Source organism: Canis lupus, chromosome 2 (genome assembly GCF_011100685.1).
Source record: "Canis lupus familiaris isolate Mischka breed German Shepherd chromosome 2, alternate assembly UU_Cfam_GSD_1.0, whole genome shotgun sequence".
NCBI lineage: Eukaryota > Metazoa > Chordata > Mammalia > Carnivora > Canidae > Canis > Canis lupus.
The window spans coordinates 3,180,906-3,207,695 of NC_049223.1; the positions used below are offsets into that span (position 1 = coordinate 3,180,906).

Sequence of the window (26,790 nt, forward strand, 5' to 3'; positions counted from 1 at the left end):
TCTCCCATGCTACCAAAAATGTATTGTGTCCTCCACTGTCTCTTCTTAACATGAGGGCCACTTTATGCTTCCCTTTTTCCTACTGAAGGCAGAGAAGAACCCTTGAATTCTTTCTTTTTATTTCTCGCCTGTCAGTGCCATGTACTTCAATGGTCTTTTGTCACTTATTTTGTTCTTAGCCACACATTTGGATAACTCGCCAAGGTCGAGTGAAGGTGAAGGCGGGGTCATTACCCAGATTAAAAACAGCATGAAAATCATCTTCTACACTGAGCACAGTCATGCTAGTAACTCTTGACAGAGACAATGGTCATTCCTCCTCTGGCAGCCCAGGATTCTGCCCAGGTAAGAGTGGGGAAGAGGAACTGGAGGGAGGTGCATCTGGTTTCCATTCTGAGAGCCAAACCACTGGCCTGTTTTTCACCACTGCTCACTGTAGTGGAACTAGTTCTCTTGCTCCTGCCAAAGCTCCTGGTCGCATTCGTATGTATATGTGTGCCTTCAAGGATGAGTGCAGGGTCACCAAGTGGAGAAAGAAATAGAAAAGCCAACAGTATTGTCAGTAAGCCTTCCTGATGTACATGCTGAGGCTAACAAGTTGAATCTTCAAAAGCGAATTCTGGGGATTGTGTAGGCTGTGGCTGGACATTTTGAAGCAAAGGCTGTTTCCTGGGCCTTTCGTTAGGACCTCAAATTGGTCATGGTTAAATAGAGTGCTTCCAAACAGTTTCTGGAAGATCTTAAAGAATTTACCCACTAAAAGAAAATATGGAGTAAGGTCAAAGGGCTAACTGTATCCCCTTTTTTGAATATACAAATTCAAGAATTTATTTCCTAAGAGCTGGCTTTAATTATTAGTCATATGGAGGATTTGGGATCCTAACTCCGGAATTAGGATATTACGTCTTCTTTCTATCAGGCTGTTTTGAACCTAAACAGACTGATCCAATTAATTGCTTCTTCCCACTTATTGCTGCCTTTTGTGAACCATTATTCTACCTCTTTTGAACTCCACATCCTGCTCACCACTCAACCTTCACAGTCACACACAGATACTCTTTTTTTCTTTCCCCTTTATCTTGAACTCTTGTGGTTTAAATATCTTTCCAAACTCTTGAAGAAACACTCAAATTGCATAAGGATGTCACCTGTGTGCTGTGTTTCCCAGAAAAAATGTGTCGTTCATTGCAACCCCAGTGCTAACTTTCTCTGACCATAATTAGCTCATCCACCAAGTGCAATTAAAACTGTCATCTTACTGGAGTCATAGAGCAGCTCTGTAGCTGATCCTACCTACCTCTGCCTGCAAGCTTTGAAACATGCTCAGTCCTGTTTATCTTTCTCAATACAATGTTCCTATCCAGCCCAGAAGACAAGAAAGTGCTTAGGGTATCTCCCAACCAATTGGTTCTGTCCTGACTCCTCTCCTCATGAGCATGAAAGCCATCTCAAAGCTGATACCACAGATGATGTGCTACTTATTGTCATGAGTAGAGTATGGTAAAGAGGGAGGTTTATTGGTTTAGGGCTGTTTTCTTAGTCCATTCAGGCTGTTATAGTGAAATACCATAGACTGGGTGGCTTATAAACAACAGAAATCTATTTCTCGCAGTTCTGGAGGCTGGAAAGTCCAAGATCAGGGTGTTGACAGATTTGGTGTCTGGTGAAAGCCTGCTTCCTGTTCATAGATGGCTACTTTCTTGGTGCCTCACATGGAAGGAGGGGCAAGGGAGCTCCCTGAGGCCCTTTTTATAAGGCAACTAATCCCATGCCATATGACTCTACCCTCAGGACCTACTCCATCTCTCAGAGACCCCCACTTCCTAATACCATCACACTGGGGGCTGGATTTTAACATGAATTTTGGAGAGGTACAAATATTGTGTCTATAGCAGTTGTATATTAACGTGTGAATTACAGAGAATTATTGGATGCTCTGAGTGTAACCCTTTTGGTAGAAACGTGTTTAAGTATTTGAGGAAATCATGAATAAAACCAAAGGGGGAAACAAAGGAAGGAAAAGACCCTTGCTTGTAACTAACCCCCAGAAGCTTCTTGATGGTGAAATGGAGGGGAACCCAAGCCACACATATAACCACAGTTACACCAAGTATGACCTTCATGGTCTTTCTCTTTCTCCTTTCCATGTCTTACCATGGCCATTCCACTCAAGTATGGCCTCCTTGGGCCCCTCAAACCCCTACTTCATGCTGTCCACTTTAGATCCTCAGCCAACAATGGCTAAGTCCTCGGTGACTATATGCCAATTCTCCTTTCTCGTATTTTTGCATTTTGACAAGAGAGTTCTTCTTTCTTGAGGCTTTCTGAAAGCAAGGAGCTTGGATCCATGAGGAGCACATAAATATGTATTGACTGCTGCAGTTGTGAATGCTCACTCTCCAGGTCTCATGAGGGGCCACCAGGAGAGTTAGTGTGATATGGGGGTACATGTAGGGCAACCGAGGATCTTTGGGTTGTATTTTAGCTCATACTCAAAGTGGAGAAACTGCTTCTGTGTGTCAATGAGTAGTAAAATGCCCTCAGTGTGAGTCATCCTGGGGAAGGGGAGTTGGCTTTGGGAATCAGGTGAAGCAAGGAGGAAGGGACAGGAAAGTCCTATAGAATTCATGCTTGGCTTCCTCCCTTGTGGACTTCTGCATTTTGTCATTCTATTAAGCAATGGATTGGAAATAGAGAGGGGACCCAGACTGGGATTGGGGTTTCAGAAATGGAAATATGTTTCTTTCTGAAGTTTAGCCCGCAAGCTGGTTATTCTCAAAATCTTATCAGCTTGCAATTCACGTATCTACCTTCTACAACCTTCACAGCCTATTTAGCCCACACTGGTCAGGCTGTTGGCAAGCTGCAGAGAAGGCCCACAGAAATCAAAGGGCCAAGAGAGTCCTGGGTCTGGGAAAGCTACTACTCTGCTGCCAACAAGAGAGCACCAACCAGGGATTTAAGAGGAGAAACAAGGTTCCCCTGCTGCTAGAATACCAGCAGGGTTTTTATGAATGGTTGTCATATGACATTTCTTTGTATTGAAGGCTACCCATTCTGCTCCTGGGGTTTGTACCTCACAGCCCCATTAACTGATTGGCTGGGATTGTCTCTTGCTTTGTGTATGATGTATCAAATTTTAACCCTGCAGGCTTTCTATATGTGTTTTTATTAGACACTGAAGCAACAATATACAGATTAAAATATTTATGTGCATTTTAGAGTACTGTGTGAGGATTATTATAATTATGAAGCACCTTGTTACATAGATCTCCAAAGACTAAGCCTGTTGAAAAGATAAGCTGTTTTCTTCTCTTACTCATTTCATTTCAATCCTTACTGTCTCTAGGAAGATTTTATGTTCTTTCTTTGGTTGATGATGAAAAATGTTGTCTTTGGTCCTTTTGTGTGTGGGAGAATAAATTGTCTTGCATAATTATGCTTTAAATTTTTTATTGTGGCCGATTTTTTAATATAAATAGTTAAATTGCCGCTCTGTGAACTTCACATCTGAAAGTGAACCTCAGCCATGGTTTGAACATTGGTTCAGAGCTGTGCTGTCCCACAGAAATTTCTGCAAAGATGGAAATGTTCTTTGTTGTTCAAGGTGATGAGCTCTTGAAATATGGCTATAGTGATTGAAACTCTAAATTTTAAATTTCATTTAATTTTAATTAATTTAAATACAAACGGCCATGGTGGCTACTGGGTACCATAATAATAGTGCAGGATAGCACAGGCTCAGAGGTTGAACGATAGATGTGCTCATGTGAATAAACTGATTTTCCAGGGATCAGGAAGGGCCTTCTCTCCAAAATTGCTGCCCCACCAACCAGCTCACAATTTGTGAAATAGCTTCAGTAGCAACAGAGCTGCTTGTAGACTGATTGTATCCTCTCCAAATTCATATGGAGAAAACCTAAACCCCATTTGATAATACTGGAAGGTGAAGCCTCTGGGAGGTCAGCCGGTCTTGAGGGTGGAGCCCTCATGTGATGGATTAAAGACCTCAAAAGAAGGGACATGAAAGAGCTTCCTTCTCTCTGCTGTCCACCATGGGAGGACACAGCAAGAAGATGGCTGATGTGCAAACCATGAAGATGGCCCACACCAGATCCTGACCATGCTGGCATCTTGATCTCAGACTTCTCAACCTTCAGAAGTGTGAGAAATAAATGTTTGTTGTTTAAACAACTCAGCACGGTGGTTTGTTACAGCAGCCCAAGTTGACTAAGACAGAAGTCTTGAATGCAGGCATCACTGGGACTTAAGTTCTTGCCAGGGTTGGAGGCGGTGGTGGCTCTAAAGTAATGGAGCACCTGGCTCTCGGTAAGTCATGCCAGAAAATCAGCGTCCTTAAGTTAGAGTGACTACCCCTTGTGAAAGATGCACTGACTGCTGTGCTCTAATCACAAGAGAAATGTATGGCAGCTCTCATTGAATGGTTGACTTCAGACCCTTTACCTAGAGAGAGAGAGAGGGAGGGAGGTGTGAGCTAGATGCTAGTGTTTCTGACGTGGCTAGGGCAGGGACAGCAAGCAGCACTGGAAGGAGAGAAAGGAGTGGGGCCAACATGAACGAGGTAATTCACACTTTTGCCCTGTCACTTCACCTAGGCTGAGAAGAGGCTGTAGTAGGAGGACTGCAATAGCCCAGAGGGCCCTGAGCAGAGTCCCCCTGGCCTGCTATTTCCAATGGTGGCAACCAATGGGCAGTTTCCCTAATTCCTCCCTTGACCTAGTCTTCTGAAGGGAAGAGTTGCATTTTATTCATTTTTGAATCCCTCACAAAACTAGCTTTCCATGAATATCTGAGGACTAAATGGAAGGGTGTCTGAGCTGTATTTTGTCAACTCCTTTTTCAAAACAGCAACTGATCCCGTCTCTGCTACCATCTGCCTGTGGGGAAATCCCTCAGTGGACCAGGAAGGCAGAAAGGTTCATCCCCCGTCTCCTCCTTCCTTTCAGGGTTTGTGGCAAGGAGGAAACAGTGGCTGAGAGGTCTTTTAAATGCCTTCGCTGCCAACTTGTTTGAGAACCACACAAAAGAATGTCGAAATTGAAAGATACTCCTGCTTTAACAAATAATTGATGAATTTCATTAGTTGGAACTCATTTTACCTTATCCTTGGCGGCTGGCTTGAGAAAAGGTGAGGAGTAACTCAGAAATTTCTGGACTCCACTGACAGAATTGGAATGCCCTTTTTCTCTTTTATTTGTTTGTTTGTTTGTTTGTTTATAAGTAAGAGCTGTTTTGCATATGGCAAAGCAGCTCCCATCTCTGCTTACCCAGCTTACTCCCTCCTTTGTACCTCCATCCCCCACTATTACTTCTATAGTGAAATTATTTATTTCAAAAATGAAAGACCACGATTCTTCAAATTATTAATCCTGTTTAGTTCTGCAGCCAAGAGAACTTTAGTGCAAATTATTTCAGATGATGTATTCATTATGGAGGTTTAGAAAGGAACTGACCAAAGAGGACTCAGGTTTAAAAGTTGACATCCTAGTAATACTCTTTATTGGTAGCATACACAAAGTTTTATTGACCAAGCTAAAAAATGTATAACATGAATACCATAGGGATGCCTTGGTGGCTCAGTGGTGGAGCATCTGCCTTCGGCTCAGGTTATGATCCCGGGGTCCTGGGACTGAGTCCTGCACTGGGCTCCCTGCAGGGAGCCTGCTTCTCCCTCTGCCTGTGTCTCTGCCTCCCTCTGTGTGTCTCTCATGAATAAATTAATAAAATCTTTAAAAAACCATGATTACCATAATATTTTCCACATATTCTGGTGTAATGAAATAGTTCAAAGATCATACTCAGCTCTTTCAAGTAAGGATGCTATATAAACACAAATGGATAATCTTCACACCATTCCCATTTCTTTTCTGTTGCTGACAATTTTTTGGACAAGTACACACACTTATCTTCCATGAGCACCCAAACTCTCAAGAAATGAGAGAGGAGAAAACAAATCAAGTGCTTGGAGAAATAACCATTGTCTCCAACTTAGCTGCTTTAACATGCTGCTAGTTTAGGAGGGAGAAACAAAACAAAACAAAACAATTTATAATGGTTGATGAACAGAAGCATCATTCTCACTGAGAGATTCAAACTATTGGACTTCCTATGTAATGAGCCACTTCTGGCAGCAGGGTGCTGGGATTCTCAAATTCAGAAATTTCACTACTTTAGAAGAATGCCATAGGTTCATTTGGATTACATAATTTATTGAGCAAAGGAGTATTCTTGGCACTTTAAAAAATATTCTTGCATTTTGTGAGTGGTTGCTATAGTTCATTAGTGCAAGTTCTGCTCTGTGATACAATAACATCATGGTATGTTTATTTTATTAAGCAAATTCTAGATGGCAGAAATACTCTCAATTTCAGCGTTTTAGAGCACCTGCTTCCTCAGGTCTTTCATACTTTTCAGGTTTTATCTGTATCTGAATACCATTGAGTTCAATCTTTGCTACAAGCAGGGCTTATAAATACATATTGACATATTTCTCCCCTTTTCTACTCTCATTCACTTAATTAACTGATACTTATTGATACTGATTAAGCGAGCAACACTATGTCAGTTGTCTTGGGGTCCCACGTGATCACAGACCCCTGCCTCATTGCCATTTCTGGCTCTCAACTCTTTTTCCTCCCGCAGTCCCCCATCTTCAAGGCTGGACTTGGATGCCTGGATGTTCCTTTAAGTGAAATATATCTCCAACAAGTTCCGGTGACAGTCCTCAGTGACAGAGCCATCCTGGTCACATGGCCTCATAGCCTCAGCATGGCCTCATGGTTGCCTCCTTCTCCCTCAGGGCCAGCTCATATCCAGGTCTTTGTAGCCCATCCTGTGTTCTGTTTCTCCCAGCTGCCCCCCATTCCCAGCACCCCACTGTCACCCATGACTGAGCCCTTCGCTTCACTTGAGGATTACTGCTCCGATCACCTAGCTGCCATCTGCTTTATGTCCTTCCTCTCTCCAACCCAATCCACTCCCATGGCCACATTCATTTTCCCGAGAACGATGCTCTGATTATGGCAATCCCGTGCTCAGAAGCCGTTAAGGACTCTCTTTTGTCTACAGAATAGTCTACCTGCCTGGGTGTGGAAGTCAGACCAACAAAGGCGGGGCCTTCAAGCTGCTTTTCTGGCTTCTCTGCTCCTTGCTCACCACACCAGTTCCCTCCTCTGCCCCAGCCTTGGCTGCTACTGCTCCTTCCCACACCCTTTGGTGAGGAGCCCACATTCAGCCTCATCTTCAAAATCTTGCTTACGTGCTACCTTCTTCAGACAGTCTTTCAACTTTCTAGCCAGAAGTCATCTTATTTTTTTCTCTCTGGGTTTCTATAATATCTAGTTTTGAATACGTTAAATTTATCTGAATTGAAGCATTATTATTTGAGGGGACTTCAGACTTCGTGAGCTGCATTGTTTCTCCAACCAGCACTCCCTGGCTTTGTCTGAAACCCAAACTCACTTTATATTTATCTCCAAGGTCTGTTGGCAGGCAGATTGTGGGAAGAATATGTGTCATTCCTCAGTTTTCCCCCTGGTGCCACAGAGATGACTTCCACTTTGACCTGATTAACCACTACATTATGACAACACACTTGCACCGTCATTATGAAGCAGTTAGGAGGAGACCGTTCTTTGGCATGCTGCTGGGCAAGCCTCGGCCATGTGCAGAGCAGACGGGGAGTCTTGGACTGTGGGGGATCAGAGGCCGGCAGAGGAAAGCGGCTCGGGTAGAAGTCATGCTTGCAAGCCCGCAGCAAAAATTGAAAGGAGTAGCTGGCCAAGGACAATGCAAGTCCGGTGCCACAGAAAGTGTTTCCTCTGGGCAGATGGCTCTGTTGTCAGGTTTACTGAAACAAGTTCCTCTTTTAATAGGCTGACTCAGATCATCCTTTTTTGATCCATCTGGAGCCTTAGAGACCATATCTAGAAAAAGGAGACTTTCACGAGGAATGTATTTTCTTTTTAAGATTTTATTTATTTATTCATGACAGACACACACAAAAAGGGAAGGGGGGGTGGGCAAGGACACAGGCAGAGGGAGAAGCAGGCTCCATGCAGGAAACCCGACATGGGACTCGATCCCAGGGTCTCCAGGATCACACTGCGGTCCCAAGGCAGTGCTAAACCGCTGAGCCACCGGGGCTGCCCACGAGGAATGTATTTAATTTAAGCCTGTTATCATCTATCCATTAACAATGAGCGATGGCATAAAATACATCTCGAAAGGACGATGAGTCCAGTGCACTGAATGATACCGTAGTAATCAGGAAAAGTGATGGTCTCCTACAAGCCATCTGTGTGAGGAATCATGCAGAGATCCTGGGACCACCTAGTATACAGAAGGATAGAGAGAACAAAAAAAACCACCTTAGAAATATGGATTTAATTTTATTAACTATGGGTAAAAATAAAATGTTTAAGGCATTCTTTTATTTACGAAGGTAACTCAAACTAAGTTAATTTACCAAAGAAAGTCATGGGTGCGGTGTTTCTGAAAGGGCCACCTTGCGTTGTTAATGGATTGTTTTTATTTCTATGAAACTATTCTTTTCTTTCTATCAGCCTTCCTCAAATTAAAGACTTTAGTAATTTCTACAGATATAGTGTACGGTGGCTGTTAGCCAGGTTAAAATATTCTCTTCCTAGCCTCTTTGCATCCCATGAGTGACTAATTTTATTGCAGAAATTTCTGCCACTTTTGTATTTTTGTTCAAAAGAAAACTTTTTTAAAAAACAGAAATTTTTGGTGAGGAAACCATGTACTTAATAGTCTACTTTCTTGAGTGAAATAGGGCTAAGTTCTCTTTAAAAGAAAAAAAAGAAGTAAGCATTTGGGCACTTCAAACCTCATCAACTACATTTGATCCCAGATATTATCTAGGCTTATCTTGAATGAGAAAATGCCAAAGGCTCAAGTGCTGGAAGACTCCGAGAGCATTTTCACTCATCAGGAGGCTGATTAAGCTTATTATTTGCTGTCCAAAAAGCTTCAGGTGCTTATTGACCTGGACTAAACCTGAAAACAGTAAAGGGAGAAAAGGAATGTGCTTCTAATTGAAGGCCCCAAGGAAACGGGTCAACAAAGTAGAGATGGTCACTTCTTAGTGCATGCTGGGGAGCTGAGCTTGTCTGCCAAGAGTGGCCTGGGAAGGCTCATTCCCATCGTCCCGGGAGACGAGGGATACCCAACACTACATTACAGAAGCTCAGCCATGTTTTCACACCTGGTTAAGTGTCCATATTTCCTTGCATCCAAACAAGAAGTGAGTTTTACACATATTTTTTTACTCAAATATTTGAACTCTCAGGAGAACCATCCAGCAGTCTGGTTCTAGAGTTGCTCAGCTTCGAAGCTCAGGTTTATTCAGTACCCACAAAGGATTGCAACATTTGCCAAGAAAAACAGCACAGCAGCTGCATCTTTGCGAGGGTGGTGCAAGCTTTAAAATACCCTACAGTCACCACTTATGAAAAGATATAGGATCTTCAGCCATGTTGGCATTTTTAACAAGAGGTAGTTAGTTAAATATCTTCCCCACAGATTGTCACTTTTTTGTTTCAGTGGTTATGATTTCCCCCAACTGATTAAACAGCTCACATTTTCTTCTACATAAATCACTTCAATTTTCCTACAGAGATTACCAAGGTCCTATATTTACCAGGAAAAAAATGTAGATGAAAGAATTATTTGAAAGTCAGTTCTGTGATAAACTACTCTGTTGTTTTTATTACTTTATTCACAATTGGGTATTGATGGTGGAAATTATAATTAACTCAGTATTATGATTGGGCAAAAGAGACTGTTCTATGAAAAAAGAAAAGTGTCATATTCTGAATGGTCCGAGACTGGTATAAATTCCCATCAATGAGTCTTACTAACACCTGTTTTGGAGGTGGCTAAAGTTGGGGGAAGCAACAGACGTAAGCAGACATTTAAGGAATATGCAAGTCTCTACTCATTCTATGAAGTATCTGGTAAATCAAAGCGTATTTTCTTTATTTCATTCCAAAGGGCAACTTCTCTTATCTCGTCTGTGAGCTGAGTATTTTTCAACCTAAGAGAAGGTAAGAGATGACATGTGGAATTTTAGCAGCCAAGATAAACAATCTTCCATGAAACCAAAATATTCTGTGGCCCTGGCAAGCCTCCTCAGCTTACTGGGAGGTTTGCTAAGGGATGGTGGGAATGGAGAGTTCAATCAACCAGGGATTTCTAACTTGAGACTTTGCCAGTGTTTCTTTTGTATTAAACAATTGCCATTCAGAGCTTTTCAGCCAACTATAGCATCTTTACCTAAGTTATTCCATTATTTAACCTGAGTCACATGCTGCATGATTAACTGTATATTTTCCCTAGCTTGATCTTACAGTATATTGTTTCTTGGTAGAAAGGAAGTTGCCAAATAATTACTCTTTTGCATATGTCACCTCAAGGCTCTGCACTTGTGCTTTGTGGTTGTATCTTTGTCATTTCCTTACATTTTTTTTTCTCTGCCCTTTCACTCCAGGGCTGAGAGCTTCTGCTTAAAACCAGTGGTTTTAGAGCATAGAATTCTTTTTTAGAGCACTTCCATCTCTGTAGCATATACATAAATAAATAAGCTGTAGAATTCTAAGTCAAGGGAAACATTCTACAGAGCAGAGATCTCACTTGCAGCAGAATTCCAGTTCTCTCTGTAACATGATTATGCAGTACTTAGAGAGAGAGATGGAAACAGAATTGAATAGTGAAGATTTCTTCAGAAATTTGAGTCCCTGTATCTAAAGGTCTGTGGGGGCATTGCCAGTAATTCATATTCCAGGCAAAGAAGGATTTTGGCTTGTCCCACCAAACAACTCCAAGTTAGGAAGGGGAGAAGTCATCCTTACCCCTCCCCATTCGAACAATCCAGGGCAGATGGGAGGTCTCCTGCTGAGCTCTATGAGACCTCAGTGCGGGACTTTATCTACAACCTCAGGTCACAGAACATTCTGGGTTCTCACCTCTCCAGGGATAATATGCCAACTTTTCCTTCACTGCTTGCTTGCAGAATTATTGGAAATGTTTTGAAAAGCAATAGTTTGTTCTTCTTTTATAATTTCACTCCCATGTGGAGGCTTTTCTCTAGGGAGCTCAGGAACACATGCCACAATTAAAGGACTTAATTTGAAGTTCAATTCTGCCTTGCTGGGTCAGTGATCTGTGAGCCAAATGATGGAGATCTGCAGTAAGCAGGTGAAGGAGATGTGGAAATGCTAAGGGGAGTCTGTAAAAGATGGACTTTCAAGGAACCAGAAGGCTACTGGGAGGTCAAAATGTAGTCAGGGGGCCTACTGAAAATTACTGTAGGAGAAGAAGCCAGAAAGCTTGGGGAAAGCCATGAAAAAGGTACAATTTAGTCAAAAGGGAGGAGGAAGAATTTTCCGTTGCTGAGCTATTCAGAGCCAGGCTGAGATACGCAAAACATGTCCATGTTTTTACTTTTCACCAACCGTACTTCCTTATTTTAACTTCTTCATATTCACGGTAACCAGAGGACATGAGCAATGGTTATTATAATAGTAACATTAGCTAATAATATTGTTATGTATTAAGAACAATGACAGTAAAATATGTAACATTTTTAAATGCCATGGTAGACTGAATACACATGGCTGCCTGTTTTCCCTGCCAAGTGTTTCAAAGCTGACCGTAAATAACTTTAAAAGGCTTAAGACCAAAGGACAAACAGCATAAGAGAGAACAAAGAGTAGACTAGAAGAATAAATGAAGTTCCAGAAGATGGGAAGCAGAGAGGGAGACTCAGAAGAGACTTGTTAGAGAGGAATGACAATGAGGAGTCCCTTTATTATTTTACAGAATCTGGGACAGGCTCAAGAGTTGGCAGGAAAGGTATTTCAGCAGGCTGGAAATTCTGTTTATGGAGCAGTTAGAACCCTGTCTCCCCTTTCTCATACCCAGCTGGGTGACTATTCCAGGCAACCAGAGCAGGAAGCAAGCATAATCTCTGTAGAAACCAGACCAGAGGACCTAGATTCTTGTTCACCAAGGGCAGCTAAATATGTGGCATGTTACAGTAATGCCAGGAGGGCATCTGGTGAGTATGTCTTACTTCCCTGAAAAGGTCCCAGCATCCTGGCAGTAACTGGACATTGGACGATTTCTTTCTGGAGAAACTAGTCCAAGAAAAGATCAGTATCAATATTCAGGACCATACAGTGAAAAGACTGGTCCCCATTTGGCACTGGAATGCAAAGTTCATAAACTCCACTGAGACATATGGAGGTTAAAATTAGTGCCCCAGTTCCTCTCCCTTGAATATGAGTGACAGCTAAGCATCACCAATTCCTTAGGAGAGACTCCAACAGGAAAGGTGGAAAGTTAAAACAAACCAAAAGAGAGAAAACAGTTTCAAAAACAAAAGAGAAAGGGAAAGGAAAACTCAGACTAAAGCAAAACAAATGCCTCAATAAGTATTATCCTCAGCGAGAGAAGGAAGATACTGCATTTATAAAATTAGAGCAGTCAGCAACAGGAAAGAGCTTTGGAAATTAAATACAGAAAAATTAAAATAAGATATTTAATAGAAAAGCAAAGAGAAGTTGAAAATTGTTCAAAATGTGCAAGAAAGAAACAAAGTTAACTTTTATTATCATAAAAGGAGAAGATAAGAAATGAGGCTTAATCCAGTTAATAAAATATTGAATGAATAAGAATTCCAGAGAGACGGAGAAAATTATCAAAGATATAATTCAAGAAAAAGTTTTAAAGCTGAAGGACGTGAGTTTTTACACTGAGGTTTCAAAGTAATAAATTACAAATACAAACAATAAAACACCCAAGACTCATTATTATGAAATTTCAGAGCAAAAGGAATAAACAGAAAACCCCAAGAAGTTTCTACAGATTAAAAAACAGATCAAACACCCCCCCCCCCCCACACACACACACACAACTGAGTTTGTGTGAACCAGACTTCTCCGTTAGAACAGTGGAAGCTAGAAAAAAAAAATAACAATATCTTTAAAATTCTGAAGGAATGTTTTCAACCTGGAATTCTTTATCAAGTCAAATTAGCAAATAAAAGTGAGGAAATTTTTTAGAGAGAGAGAGCAAGATTGCATGCATGTGCTGGGAGTGAGGGAGCAAAAGGAGAGGGGAAGAGAATCTCAAGCAGTGTGGAGACTTACTTGGAGTTTGATCTCATGACCCCGAGACCATGATGCAAGCCAAAATCAAGAGTTGGATGCTTAATCGACTGAAACACCCAAGCACCCCAAAAGTGAGGATATTTAAGGACATATCAGAGTCTCAAAACATGCATGTTTTCTACAGAAGTTACCAAAGGATTGGTCTAGTAAGACAAAGGGATAAATAAAGGAAAAGGAGGTCAGGAAAAGTGTGTATCTGGTACAGAAAAAGAGAAAAAATAAGTTCCCAGGTTGATGAAGAAAAGGCACAAAACAGAAGTTGTGTATAGAGTAAAATGGGTACCAATCAGTGTGGAAGAGAGAGGGCCTCTAGAGAGATAACTCAAAATATATCACTATTCTTGATGTACATGGCTGTATTAGGAAGCTGCCCTCCATTCCTGTCAATTTAGTGACAAGACATAGAAACAAATCCAACCAACCAACCAATCCAGCTGAGGCAATTATTTCATATATATAATATACATATTGATACAGGGCAAAATGTCATAGTTCACATTGTGGTTCAGCTGGGAACATATACGTGACAACAAGTCATTACATAGCACTGAAGCCTGTCGAGGAACAGAGAGGTAGAGATCGTGTGTGTGGATATTGGAACAACTGAGTTAAATCCTCACTTATTTTAATAAGGAATTGACATAACGGGTCTGAATTTAGTCACAGTATTTGGAAAGATGGAAGCAAGGATCGATAGGATCAGCTAAGAAGCTGAAAGTTGTCACTGCTCAGAGCGGGGCTCAGAGGGTGGAGAGAAGTGGGGAGGAGTCCTTATTGCTCACAACCAATGTTGTGGTGCCACCTCACTTATGGATTGCACAAACAGGGTTTCATAAAGACGGACCATCTAGCGCTATGCTAGCACTAGGAAAAGCTTTACATGAATCATTGCTTTTAATGCTCACATGATTATTGTATTAGGTAGATTGTCTTATTTTCTTCATTTCTAAGACAGATCTTAGAAAACTCTGGTCATCGAGAGGTTTAGACACTTGCTCAAGGTCACATCACTGGAGGTGTTGTAGATGGGCTATGATCTCAGTGACTGACTCCAAGGCTGGGCTTTTCCACTCTATAGCATTCCACTTCTCAGGCTCTGTCTATGGGATGATCAGGGCACCTGAAATGATGTCCTTTAGCACATCAATGTTTCACGAAAGCACAATTCTGGTAAACACAATATATATGTTTTTGGTTGTAGCCACATTTACCTAATCTGCCTCTGAAGCTAAAAGAGGGAAGATTATTGCATTGATGGTGTAGAATGTCTGCTTGAAGGAGAGCTGGGAGGGCCAAGCCACATATACCTGTCCCTTCTCTGATTTGTAAGAGCTCGGCCGCCCCCGCCTCCCCACCACCCAGGTGTGGGAGCCCGGAGAGCGGCCACCTGCTATCTTCTCTCTCCAGACTTCCTCCTGCCCTGGCTTCTCTCTTTAGGACCAGCCCTGATTCCGATAGTGAATGATTCAGGCTTGAAGCCTAAGTAATTATTCGTATAAACTTTTTAACCCCTGGGCTCTGAGCAGGTCTAGACTTGCCCGCCTCCTTCAGTGACTTCCATTCTGCATTCTCAGCATGATGGAAATTTAAACAGCAAGGATCGTGTAGTACACATCAGATTATAAAACTTTATATACTGGCAGTGCCTTTGACTGTATAAAAATTGGTTTTCATGCCTTGCTTGGATTTGGCACCAGACTAGAAAGGGCTGAACTCTCGCTCCTCAGGAGCCCTCTTGACTTCTCAACCACAAACTCATGTCAACTGAAATCTTAGAAGTGGCCACAAGCAGTCTGGTTTTGATACCTGCCAACATTTTCCTCAAGCTAGCCCTTAACCACTTTCATAATTCACTTTTAAAACTACCCAGTCCTCGTAAGTCAATGAGACTAAACAGTGTCAGCTGCTGGCTTAGAGTCGGTTCTCTGATGGCTGTATTAATATTTCTGTGTTCTCACCTCCTACCCCTGGAGGCATCAGCTTGCATGACTGGAACTATTAGTTCCACCCAAGATTTTAGTCTAAGGCGAGCCATAGACAGATGATGTGGAAGACAGATGTTTCTGAATCCATATTCACAAGCTTTAGACTATATCAAACACCCAAGCAAAGAGTTATTATTCTATCTCACTTATACATTCAGAATTCGGATTCAGTTGAAGTGTGAGACATTGACAAGCTAGCTGCCCATGGATAACAGAATATTCTGGCTTCCTACTCTCTCCTATATTTCTCTGTTTCTGTTTATTGCTCCATTTTTCTTTCCATCTTCTGGGAAGAATAGCTTGTAACTGTGATGCTTCTGTTACGTGTTAGGTTTTCTCTTTTATAGAGAGTTCGGTCAGGAGCTCATCTCTTAGATTTGTATTTTGAATTGCTTTAGTTTTAATCTGGATCTGGCTTCCTTCAACAAATTAAACTCTGGCCTTAGAACGGTAACTCAATTCACATTGAAGGGTTTTTCCCCCCCTCAAAATAAGATTCTAGTGCAAAAACACTTCTACATACCCCTTGGGATCGTTTGTTTTTCAAAAGCTTTCTTTCAACAAAATCCATTTCCAGATCTTAATAATGACCTTTATGAGATGTTTTCAACCTATGAACCCTCTTTCCAATATACTTATGTGGCTTTAGGAGAAAATACTTCTGGGTGGAGAAGGCTGATACTCCGGGACTATCTTGATTTGGGGTTCAAATCCTTCGTTTGGGTTCGGCTTAGAGTAGAAAACAAAGTTTTGGGTCACTCTTTGATGACTGTTTTCTTTATCTTGGGTCCCCAACTCTCTTTGGAGAAATGTATGGAGGCTTACTAAATCTGGGAACACCAGAAAGAGCTACAAGAATCTTTGTGGATTGCGAAGTGACCTGCTGGCCAATGTCCATAGGTATGTTTAACTTGAGATTCTCTACACTGAATAATTCGTTCCATAACGGTCCTGTTTAAAAACCTGCTGAATGGAGGGGAATGTCCTTACATCGTCCCCCCAGAGCAGTTTAGTTTACACAAGGTGACCGGTGAAGACAATAACCTTTGTCATCCAGACAGTCGGTTTTCTCTCACTTATTTACTTCCTCTGCTTAGGAAAACCTCACTTCTGATTAGTGCAAGCGTATTCACTTAAATGTAGGCTTGGGGAGAAACTTGTGGTTTTCAAAGATCTATCTCTTGACCTATTACCACTACAGATTTTACCATGGGCTCCTGGCCGCCAGGGCAGCTAGCTGGGTCAACATCGGGAGCCCTGAGCAGGGAGGTGAGGCGGCTAGAAGGGAAGGCCGGAGCCCACCTTTCCTCTCTCATATGACCCCCCTTTACTGGGGTGTGCAAGATCCTCACATTTCCACCGGCTAATGAACCGAGGAGATGTGTGGACTGAGGAGGTGGTGACTGGACAAGGGAGGACAGACAGTACCGGTGTCTTCATGCGGCTGTTTTAGGGACACGGAGGCCACCACTGACCGAAGGGGAGGGCTCAAGCAAACCATAATATTGGCTTGCAAGCGAGGGCGTGATGGCAGCCTTGGGTAGAACCCGAGTCCGACAGCAGCCGGAGAGGGTCGAGGGTCGGTGGGAGGGCTGAGGGCTGCTTGAGCTCCTCTGGTGAGGCTGTGGCCCTTTCTGTCTGTGAAGGGGAAACAGCAGGGGATGGGGGGTGGGGGAGAGGGGAAGGCGGGAGTGGGGTGGGATGGGCAGGGGGGTGTTTCAGCTGATTCTCAACCATATGCATGTCAACACCTCATGTCCCCGGTGGTGAGTGGGGGAGGGGCGGGGGCCCAGCGCTGCTCCTGCTCCGATGCTTGCTTGCCTCCCTTACTGGGTGCCATCTGGGGTCCTCCGGCACTGCGCCCCCCTCACCTCCCCGCACCCCCCGCCTGCCCCGCATCCCCCTGCCTGTGCCCCGGGCTGACTCCCTGGGCCCCTGGCCCCTGTCCGAGCCGGTGGGCCCCCCACTGGCTGCGCTCTCACCCAGGAAACTTGGCAAACACACGGTCCCCTCTTAGGGATTCGGCCTCAGTGGCAGTTCCCAGCCCCTGGGAAGTCGGCAGAGCGGCGGAGTTGGGGAGCCCCGCGCAGGCACCCCTTCCCGGGCACACCCCGCTGCCCCGCCAACCCGAGTCCTCCCGGGGCCTGACGTGTCCGTGGCCCCACGGAGTGTCCACCTGGGGAGGCCGAGCTCTGTCTCCCCTTCGAGGTGGTTCACCCGATACCATCAACATACCAACAACGAGTTGGTGATCCAACTCCTTGGGAGCTTTTGTGCTCTCCTGCTCTTGCTAAAACAAAAGCAAACTCTTTTTGGCTCATTTCGGTTTGTTTTTAAAGAAGGAAGCCTGAAAACAAGTAAGACACTAGGAAAATTATAAAACTTCAAAAAAAAATTTTCTACAAAAGCTGGTAATACCGTTCCTTGGTTATTAAGTGTGAGTGATGCCAAACCCACACTCGCTTGACTTTTTTTTTTTTTTTTTTGGTAAAGATTTATTCCAGTGAAATCTCTGCTTCTCATTTTATACCATGATGTGGAAGGCATTAAGTTTTTTGAGCAAGATTCACATTCTTAGTTTCTTTCCCTGTCTCCCTCAGTATTGTGTCTCCTCTCTCTGTCTCCACTCCCACCCCCAACACTTTTCTGATAGATTCTGCTAGGATTGAGAAACAAAAGCTGATCATTGTGGAAAAGATTCTACAAGTTTTCATAATCATGTCAGCAAGATTGCATAATCTTCCTTTCTTCCTCCACTGTCCCATTTTCAGCATCCCTGGCTTCTAAATCCTGCTAAGGTAAAGTCACTGCTGGGATATTGAGAAAAAAAACAATGCCTGATGCTCACTCCTGCTTCTCGGCAAGTATAGAAGACACTTTTATGCTATTAGCTGCTATTTGTGTTAATACAGATGCTATTATCTGATTTAAACATCAAAGGTCTGATTTTATTTTGCTTTTGCCCTGGAGACAAAAAAAAAAAAAATGAAAGAAGAAAGAAAGGAAGGAAGAGAGGAAGGAAGGAAGGGAGGAAGGAAGAAAGAAAGCCAGCACCATTTTGAAAAGAAAAGCATCTAATAATTAAATATACTTTCCCAGAGAGCTGAGGAGCAGATGTTCTGTCTCTCTCATGGAGTGGGAGGGTGTGGATACTTACGGGAGTTGTACCCAGAGCACATTTCATAATCTTAAAAAGTCAAGAGGTTTGAGGAAAGTCCCTAAACATGGGAGGTCTGATTGGGGGTAAATTCATACTTCTGCAGCAACACAAAAGGGAATTTACCATGTTTTTTGGCAATCATATATTTTTGAATTTCTTCTCCAAACTCTCAAGATGTGAAAGATTGTTATCACCACAAATTAGTAGAGTTTTTGAAATTGAGGGGGAGAAAAAAAATCCTTTCTGCTTGGCTCACACAGCTTTACTGAGTAAATTGTTACTGTGATTTCCATAACAGCCTACCACGCAGAAGAAAACCCAGGCCATAGGAAAAGTGAAGCCAAATTTGGAGGCAGAATCATTAACAATAGTAAATGGAAAAGAATGAGAATTATTTTTACTCTAGTTCGTATGCAGGATTCTGAAATGGGTAGGATAATTAGAATCATCTGAGGAACCTTTTCAAACATGCTCCTGCCCCATCACCCCTCCCTGCATCTGCCTCCCATCCTCCTCTTCCACAGAATGAGCACATGTCATTCAAAGAGACTCCTGAGTTAAATCCAGTTTGCCTTCTCCATCCCATTCAGACACCCTCTTCCTCAATTTTAGAACCAGGGCTGTAATATATAAACTCTTGAAGAAAGGACAGCTTCCTATTGCTCTTTTAGAGGGTCAGCATGCCTTGATTCCTCTGACACACCGTCCTATGGCAACCCTCTGAAATGGATGTGTTTGGACAGATCAGCTTCTGAAGGTGAAGACAACCACTCCTTCTTCCCTCAGACCCTCGTTTCAGAGAATCGGCTGCACATTTTCTGTGCTGGATCCATGATTAAATTCCCTCTGTACCGCGATCCTGGAGACCCGGGATAGAGTCTCACGTCGGGCTCCCGGTGCATGGAGCCTGCTTCTCCCTCTGCCTATGTCTCTGCCTCTCTCTCTCTCTCTGTGTGTGACTATCATAAATAAATAAAGAAATGAAAAAAAAAATGAAAAAAAAAGGGAACCCTGGGTGGTGCAATGGTTTAGCGCCTGCCTTTGGCCCAGGGCGCGATCCTGGAGACCCGGGATCGAGTCCCACGTCGGGCTCCCGGTGCATGGAGCCTGCTTCTCCCTCTGCCTGTGTCTCTGCCCGCCGCCCCCCCCTCTCTCTCTGTGACTATCATAAATAAATAAAAAAAATTTTTTAAAAATGAAATTCCCTCTGTACCATTTATAATGTTATTCTTTTCTGATCTCTCTTTCAATGAATGTGAAGTATCTGTGTATTTGAAATCTTCTGGGACTGAAATAAATCTTCAACGTTGCACAGTTTTTAGAGTTGGAAGGAGCATGAGAGATTGTCTCCCACAATTTTACAGGATTTCATTTTATAGTATCCTAGACAGTTGCTGCTTGTATATTTAAAAAAATTAGACACCCATTACCTTATGTGGAAATACACTTTATTTCTGGAGAATGCACGTTTGAGCCAAATGAAATGCATTTCTTTTCCTAAGGTCTTCTAGTTACAGGAATCTTAGAGATTGATGGCATGTCCTCTCAGTAACTTCTCATGAGTCTCAAATTAAGCTGCCAGTTTGCTTAGGAGTGGAACACGTTCACATTTAATAATCACGGACTTTACACCCTCTGCTGAATTTGATTTTTCCAGCAGATTCTCAACTCCCCTGATAACTGAGTAGTCTTCATGGTGCTTTTCACACAACCCTTCCATGGCAGTCAGGGCGGGGAAGGGAAAGAGTGAGCCTTCTGCAGTCTGCAGTGAGGTCAAGGTAGAACCTCAAAGACTGGTTGCACTGAAGATGATCCTGGTTGTCCTATGGGACAGCCAGGAGGCATGGCTACAACCCTAATTTATCATACACTCTGCATGACACCAGGTCAAACTAGGAGTCAGTTCCACAGAAAAACATCAACAACAAACACATGACAATTGGATATTTGGTATCAGATAGAGCAAATATTGTTCACTGAATTTTTACACTATTATCTGGTGGTTTTGGCATTACTGGGATGCAGTTTTAGTTAGTTTGTTTGTTGGTATAGAGAATAGCCACTTGCTGCTTGAGCTTCTGAGGTCATTTCTCACATTTCTGCTCCAGAAATGTGTGCACTTGATAAATATATTTTTACTGTTAAGATTAAACTTGCGGGGATCCCTGGGTGGCTCAGTGGTTTAGCACCTGCCTTCAGCCCAGGGTGTGATCCTGGAGACCCGGGATCGAGTCCCACGTCGGGCTCCCTGCATGGAGCCTGCTTCTCTCTCTGCCTGTGTCTCTGCCTCTCTCTCTGTGTCTCTCATGAATAAATAAATACAATCTTAAAAAAAAAAGATTAAACTTGCTTGTTCTGTTAAAAATTTGGACTCATCACATTAGCCTTCTTAAAAATACCAGTTTCCTTACTAATGTTTACAGTTTTCTATCACCGAATATTTCTTTGTATTCTGTTTATCCCCATCCCTGACTCTTAATACAGATTTCACAGACTCTCCACTGCAGTTCCTTCCAAAACTCCATGTGTTTGAGATTGATGAGGTTCTTGATAAAAAGATCTGATTCAAGGGCCCCTTTGCCTGTGGCCCCAGGGGACACTTTGTGGCCTGAATTCAATACCAAAGCCAGAAGGACTAGTTAATTATTATTTTTTTTAAAGATTTTTATTTATTTATTTTATTTGAGAGAGAGAGAGAGAGAGAAAGGGGAGAGAGGCAGAGGGAGAAGGAGAGAATTGCCAGCAGACTGTGCGGAGTACTGAGTTCAGAGCCCAAAGCAGAGCTCAATGACCTTGAGATCCTAATCTGAGTGGAAACCAACAGTCGGTCACTTAACTGACAGAGCCACCCAGGCATCCCAGGACTAGTTAATTCCTAAAGTGGCACTACATGCTCTATGTGAATAATCTAATCAACTCATTTGGGTTTGACTTGTCTTCCTCAAATAGAGATCTGAAGACTTTAACCTCAGTATCTGTGAATGTCACTTATTAGAAATAGAACATTTACAAATGTAAATGTAAAAGACCCTCATCTTTACAGGTTAGGATGAGGTCAAACTGGCCATATTATTTTATGACATGGCCTTAATATAATGACTGGTGTCCTTACAAGAAGAGAAGAGACACATAGACATGCACAGCGGAGAAGTCCACATGAAGCTGGAGGCAGAGATTGGGGTGATACAGATACAAGCTTAAGAACATCAAGGATGCTGGCACCAAAAGCTGAGTATGCCAGAGTCCTGAATGAGCTTTCATTCTAGTAGGGGAAGACAAATAACAGGGAAATGGATTTTTAAAAAGTGATATCATTGGGATCCCTGGGTGGTGCAGCGGTTTGGTGCCTGCCTTTGGCCCAGGGCGCGATCCTGGAGACCCGGGATCAAATCCCACGTCGGGCTCCCGGTGCATGGAGCCTGCTTCTCCCTCTGCCTGTGTCTCTGCCTCTCTCCTTCTCTCTCTGTGACTATCATAAAAAAAAAAAAAAAAAAGTGATATCATTGCATTCAGTGTCAGAGAGAAAATAGTGTCCCTGTTTCCTGAGGTAGCTTCTAAAATCCTTGGGCTCTTCAGAGTAAGAGTTTCTCTTGTATGCTCATGAGATGACTAGTGGCTAAGAAGCCCTAGAGAGCTTTAGGATGTAGGCTGATCCCCAAAGACCAAGGAGTGATTAGAGGGTTGGAACTTTCAGCTCCAATCCCTAACTGGGGAGGGGAGAGGGTTGGTGATTGAGTTAATGACCAATGGCTAATGATTTGATCAAGCATGCCTACATAATAACTCTCTCTCTCACCTCCATGGAACCCTCTACAGGCTGGTGGACACACTGAAGTTGTAGGAGGATAATGCACCTGGAAAGGGCATAAAAACTGTACCTCATGCCCAATGACTTGCCCTATGAGTCTCTTCCATCTGCCTGTTCCTAAGTTGTGTCCTTGATAATCAACTGTTGATAGTAAGTAAACTGCCTTTTTGAGTCCCGTGAGCCATTCCAGCAAATTATCAAACTTGAAAGGAGGGGCATTGTGGGAACCTGCAGATTTGTAGACAAGTTGGGCAGACCTGTGGGTAACCTGAGAACACAGGACTTGCACTTGGCACCCAGAGTGAGGGCAGTCCTGTGGGACGGAGTCTGTCACCCTATGGGGTCCACTGCTAACTCTGGGTTGTTAGTGTCAGAACTGAATTGTGTTGGTCGTAGGACACCCCGTTGGTGGACAGAGAATTGACTGGTATGATGGAACACTTGCACACACGCTTGGAGTCATGAGTATTGTGCCTAACAGCAGACCAGGCGGGGATCAAGTGTGAAAGAATGAGAGAGAGCAAGGAGTGAGTTGGAAAGTCCTCTCTGAGGAAACAACAAGAATGTGGGGAAGGAGTAAGCATGGAAAGTTCTAGTGGCAGTGTGTGCTCGGCAGAGGAAACTCATGTTTTCAAGGCCTTGGGCTGGGAATGTGCTTAGTGTGAGCCAAGAGTAGAAAAAAGGCTGGGAAGCCCATAAGGGAGACTGATAAGGGTGTCAGATGGGCCCCATGCCTCCTGAGCAGCATATAAGAGGCAGATGCATGTAGTGAGTTTACTTACTATAAAGCACAGAGAAGCATAAAGAAGGGCTGCCTAACCAGAAGGGAGGTGTGACTTTTCCTGAATAGAAATGTCTTCAGAACAAGGCGGCATAATCTAATCCATTTTACAGATTGTCTCAGCAGCGAGGGCCCGGACAGAAGATGAAAAGCTCAGGTATTTCGGTCAGAAATGCACCCCAGTTATTAAGGACATGTTCTGGTATCTCTCATTGCCTTTGTTTTGGAAATGAGTGAAAGATTTCCATCAATCTTTCAAACTTCCAGATATAATCTAAATATGATTCGCTTTTGCTGTGCAAATGATTATCCAGCTCTGTAATCATTTGCAGGTAGAATGGTGAAAAATGCAATATATTCCCCCATTATCATGCAAATCCCATATTTAAATATTTCCACATCACTATATAGTTTTTGGCCTTACGTTTCTTTTCTTTTAGGCTGTGGGAGAGGGAAGGTTCTGGTATCATCAGTTGGATTTTTTTTTTTTTAACTTTAGGTTAATCTAAAGTTTGTAGGAAGCTGCATTTGGAGATGCTATCCTTATTATTTGTGAGCTGATGGAAGGTGAGAATCTTAAGCCAGCAGCTGATGCTGCTGACAGAGCAATCCCAGCAGAGGGGCATGTGGGACAAACCAAGCAGCAATGCCCGTGTTCTGAGCCCATTCACTTCCTGAGTGGGGTTGTGCGTCAAGTCGCCCTCTTATGAGCTGAGAGATGGCTCAGCTAAGGAAGATTGGGGGATGGAAAATGAATAACTGCTGTTCTCAACAGAAATAATTCCTGGAAGTGGGGGCAGATGAATGGTTAGGTAGAGAAATGGATGACTAAGTGTGTATTTTCCTAAAATGGATAGGCTACCTAATGTCTTTATTAATGTCCGATGGGCTAGTTATCTTGTTTGAATTGATGAGGGAGTACGTTCAGGTAGGAAAGGGGTAAAGACCAAGAGCTGGTTTCAAAAAACAAAAGGCATGGACTTTTAAAGTGACTTTTTTTCCTTTGCAGAGGTGCACAGCCCAGACCTCATGTCAAAAGCTTTGGGCAGCTTTTGCAAAGCAATTTGCAGGTTATGGGAACCAGCGGGAGTTTGTGCTGGCTCTAGCATGACAGGATGCTTGCATCAATGCCGTTCAAAGACAGAACACAGATAAAGTGTTGGTCTCTGGGAGTCTGTTCCAAGATAGGCCTGTGTAAACAGGAGAATTTCTTAGAAGTCAGTGAGATTTTTGAGGTTTTGCTATCAGCCCTAGAGGCAAGGTTAAGCCATGGTGACAAGTGACCCCTAAATCTCAGTAGTTTAGAAAAACAAGGTGTATTTCCTGTCTGTGCTCTAGTCCATTTTCCCTTCTGCATTGTCCTGTCTCCCAGAACCCTGTCTGATAGAACAAGCACCAGCTAAAAAAATGCTGGTCATTGTTGGCAGGAAAGAAGAGAGAATGCTGGCTGGCTCACATGCTGGCTTTCAAAGCTCCTCGCTGGAAGGGATGGGGGGCACTCGTATTCTCTTAGCTGGCCACAGCAGATCACAGGGCCACACCTGGCGAGGAGGGGAAGGAATTGCACTCCTACCTTATGCTCTGAGGAAATCGAGAAAACTGAGTTAGGTAACACCGATAACCTTCACAGATGTAAACAACGCAAATAGGCAACCAATTGAGGTGACGGCAAAACTCCAGATCATCCTTTTCTAATTTGTTGTGTGTTGTGTGTGTATATGTGTGCATATGAAAGTAAGGCGCTAAGGCTGAAGATAGACAATGCTAAGGAAAGATAAAAACCTATACCCTCCCTACCCCGGCACCCCAATAAACCACTTACTCATCTAGGGGCTTACTTAAAGAAAACCGTTTAACTCACGTTCTCAGAAACCCTGTCTGCTGGACTGAAAACAAGCTGAGGTGGCTGCTGGATCTGACCGAGGAGCTTCTCTGACCCAGAAAGAAGGAGAAAGGAATCGCACTGTGCTATTCGGGAGGCAGGAAGGCTGCTGGCTGCCCAGGACACCAGCGGGAAGCATGGTGGCTTGGAGAGAAATGGAAAGACTTTTCTTGCAGGGAAGCAATTTCCACCCTCTGGGTTTTTAATCTTGTCTAATGATTTTATCTGGCACGGAAGGAATTGGGGGAAATGAGCGTGTTTTCTTCACTCTTCACCCAGAGGGTAATCCTTAAGAAAAGAGTGATCATTTGTGATACCTCTTCTCATATCTACCAATCTTTGCATGATTATTGCTTTATTGAGATTGCAAACTGTTCTTGAATCAGGGCTGACACATCAGCCACTGCCTCCCGTGCAGCCGGGAAGAAATTGACAGTTTGCACATCCTCGGGTTAGCTTCACGTTAATTAAAGCTTCACACAGCTCTGTCTGCTTCCCTTTGTTATTCACATGGGTTTTTGTGGATCATGCTGTTTACAAATAAGGCTAAACCCAAATGCCACACTTGCATCTGAATGTCCAGATCCAGGCCCATTCTAATTGCTGGATGCACCAAAGAACGGGCAGACACAGTGAGTATAATAAGATGGAAGAGCTACACGATTCAGTTTCTTGTCAAATAACTTCAAGAGCTACACATACACTTCCCTTGACTAACTGTATTTTCTGGAAACCAAATGTCTGAAATATATTAAGTAGACATTTGCCTATGTTCATAGCCATTTCCCCAGGTTTAAGATTTCACTTACACAATGTCAACATAAGCAGCTTATCGGATATAAAATCTGAGATTCATTACTTGGGTGTATGAACATGGGGGGAAATAAAAAAACAACCTGAACTAAAAATAAAGAAATAAATAAAATTCTAAACATTAGGCTGATAGAATCTTTTAAATATGTCAATCACATGTTGTCAGGTCCAAAGAGTAAAGCTAGTGTATTGTGTTACATCTTATCCACACAATCCCTTTGTAGAAAATGAAACAGATTTGTGAAGTCTACCTATATCAAATTTTAATGATTGTTCATTAAACATGTTTGAATGAGATTAATGCCAATTTCAAATATGCATGAATCAACCTGATATGATCCCCTACTAATTAGAAAAATGTTTCAGAGTTGCTGGCTACAACCTCTGCCGTTCAGACTGATGAGAACTTCAAGACAATTTTATATGGTTACATTCAGAAAGTTGTCAGCAGATTTGTGATGTGGTGCTTGATGGACTGATGTAGTAAATAAAAGGAAGTGCTCTACGTGGGCCTCGAGTCCAGTGGTGGTAGTGAGGCTGGGGAGGGAAGCAGTCCCAGAGGCTGAGAGTAGCTCTCAGTATTGTAGGCACCCGTGCCTCTGGACCGTGCACTTCACAGGTGCTTCTCACTCTCCTCTTCCCGCTCCTTAGATGGATGGGCTGGGGATGGGAGTTGCTTAGGCTCTGGTAAAGCCCCAGCAGATAGGCTCTGGTAAGCTCGTTGCTAGAACAGAGTGCTCTGGCCTATTTCATAGCAGTTCTTTCTTTCTCTCCCTGCAGTGGAAGCACAAGGGAACTTGACTCTGCCGTTCACTATGAGAACCTGGTAGAGCTCCAGGAGGTAACACTGGTGAAAGTGTGGAGGCCCCTCTCTGACTGGGCCTCCTCGGACTTTGTAACTCAGACTTGTCCACATGGAGCCTGCAGCAATTCATTTTTTTTTTTTTTAAAGATTTCATTTATTTATTCATGAGAGACAAAGAAAGAGGCAGAGACACAGGCAGAGGGAGAAGCAGGCTCCATGCAGGGAGCCCCATGCGGGACTCGATCTCACCACCTGAGCCAAAGGCAGACACACTCAACCACTGAGCCACCCAGGGGCCACGAGCCTCCAGAAATTCAATTCAGTTATAGCTCAGGTTCTGCT

The 26,790-nt window shown here is 43.1% G+C and overlaps 1 long non-coding RNA gene across 2 annotated transcripts; it reads left to right on the forward strand.

Moving 5' to 3' along the window:
* Positions 1-269: 269 nt before the first annotated feature.
* On the forward strand, positions 270-25,980 carry LOC111091169. 2 transcript variants are annotated; one of them, XR_005355153.1, is made up of 6 exons: positions 270-345; positions 4,968-5,149; positions 10,036-10,088; positions 16,007-16,099; positions 22,176-22,317; positions 24,818-25,980. It is a non-coding gene; the product is annotated as an uncharacterized LOC111091169 (long non-coding RNA). The 2 variants fall into 2 exon arrangements; XR_005355154.1 differs by lacking the exons at positions 22,176-22,317; positions 24,818-25,980 and adding an exon at positions 17,971-18,113.
* The last annotated feature ends 810 nt before the right edge of the window (positions 25,981-26,790 follow it).